Below are 2,500 nucleotides of genomic sequence, written 5' to 3' on the forward strand. Positions count from 1 at the left end.
AGTTGTTTAGATCTGAAAGGAAACTAAGAGAGGGCTTGTTATACATTGAACACAAAGATTCCAAAGCAGAAGCAGGCATTTTTATTCAAAGGCATTCCTTTCATTTGGCTGAAAAATGATTCTTTCAATTCAGTTCATAATTGATTCCTATTTTTTTCCACTGAGAGTGAAAAGGAATGAGTAAAATATGTTTTCACACACTAAAAGTCCTCTATGAAAAGGGATGGAAATAATAGTTAAGGAAGTGACAGAAATATATTACTTAAGTTAGATGTTAGAGTATGTTTACTAAGAAAAGAGACACTTGAATTTTTCATAGGCTCAGATTCACGTACAGTTTTACCACTCAGGACTCATTTGGGCACCAGTAACTCCCATGGGTCGTAATTTCTTTCTTTCATTATTAGATGATTTTTTTCAGGTTACAGTTTAGTGGCAGATGCTAATCTTCAGCTCACTCATACATCTACTTATTGAATTAACTGCATACTATGGGGGCGGGGTGGGAGTATTTGAATTCTGTTTCACTTAGTATCACTAAATACAAATGTATCCAAACAGGATTTGAGTTATCACATTGTCTCTATTTCCATTTTATTTAAAATTATGGTCAAAACAATGAGTTTATGAAGTACTGCACTATCATTGCTGTTTGAGGGATGTTTTTCTATTATTATATTACAATCCCTCCCCACCAAATCCCTATATTTATCTTAAATATAATTGGTACTCAAGAAACATATTCACCCCAAACTGGTGACAATCTAAATTTCCATCACTATGCTATAACTATGCAATGGGATGTTATTCAGCAATAAAAATGAATGGACGTCTAGTGTGGTTACAGCATGGATGGGTCTTAAAATACTGTAATAGAAACAATCCAGTCTCAGCACAACTGTGTAATTCTATAGACAAGTAATCTCCATAAAAGGCAAGTATTGTGGTTCCTTAAGACCGGTGGGAAATAGGGACTAATAACGGTCACTGTGCTATTTTCCTTGTTGCTAAAACAAGGGGTATAAGTTCAAGCAATACACTGAGGTGAGAAAAAATTCAGCAATTTGACTTAGTGTGGGATGGTAAGTCTGTCTACCTATAGATGTGTGGACAGTATCAAGATTCTCATGCCACGCTCTCACGATCCAGGAGACTTGTGAGAAAAGAGAAAATTGGCTTGTGTGTTATGAACTAGAATACGTATACAAAAACAACATCCACCTCTGAAAGTTAGTGCAAACTTCCTACTTTACTTTAAAGGCAAACTTTATGCTTTGCCAAGTTATCTCATTTGTCACTGTGGGGTCACTGTGACCTTAATAATGTATGACAGACACAGAGATGCATGACTGGAATAGGGCACATCCCTTGCCCTCAAGGAATAATGGGCGAAGACAGGGCCAGAGGGCACTCATGCACATGCTCTGGGATAAAGCTGAAGTCACATTCCCCTATTTCAAAATGCTCCTGTCAATGTTACAGAAACGAAAATAATGAAACTCCGTCTCTCAAAGCTGTTTTCTTTAAATCCACATTTATCAGACAAAAAATGTATTTTACCACAGTATTTATAAACCCTCCCCATAGGGGGAGTTGCTGTCTCATGATACTCTAATTTATATAAGAATAAGCATTATGTTTTTTTATGTTTAAGTCATTTATTTTCATTTTATTTATTTCAAGACAGAGATCTATCTGTTGGTTCACTTCCCAAGTGTCCAGAGTGCCAACACCGGGCAAGGCCAAAGTCAGGAAACAGAAATTCAGTCCCCATCTTGCACATGGATGTCAGGGATCGGGCTGCTGCCTCCACAGTGTACAGGAGTGGGAATCTAGATCAGGGGCAGAACAGCCGGGTCCATCTCAAACCAGACATTCTGACACAAGATGCAGGCATCACAGGTAGTGACCCAAACAGCCACAGCAAACATTGACATTTGGAAATCACAGTACATGTTAAAGATAAACTTAGTAAGATGATAAAATGCTCAGTATTTTGTTAATGCTATTTTGTTACCTACTTTATAAGACTATAGAGCAAATGAAAATAGTCATGACCTTTGGAACTGAAATACATTGTGGTGAATTATCCCAAACCACCTTTACTTTGTATAGATATTAGAATTTGTTTCATTTTTGAAAGTTCAAAATACATATACATATATATGTACATTTGAAACTTTAAAATACTCAAACGTGTGTGTGTGTGTACAGAGAGAGAGAGAGAGAGAGAGAGAGAGAGAGAGAGAGATTGCATCATCCGCTTCACTCCTCAAATGACAAGAACCCATACCTCCATTCAGATCTCTCATGTAGGGTTCAAGAACACAAAACCCTTGATCATGATCTGCTGCTTTTCCAGGCAGCATCAGCAAAGAGCTGCTTCGGAAGAGGAGCAGCTCCAACTTGCTGTGGCTCTCAACTGTGGGCTGTGGGCCCCTGAGCATCTGCTTGCCTATCTCCATCACAACACCCACCCATAATAATAGGACAGAGAATA

The sequence above is a fragment of the Ochotona curzoniae genome, unplaced genomic scaffold (genome assembly GCF_017591425.1).
Source record: "Ochotona curzoniae isolate NIBS_2020 unplaced genomic scaffold, NIBS_Ocur_1.0 contig_3819, whole genome shotgun sequence".
NCBI classification, from domain to species: domain Eukaryota; kingdom Metazoa; phylum Chordata; class Mammalia; order Lagomorpha; family Ochotonidae; genus Ochotona; species Ochotona curzoniae.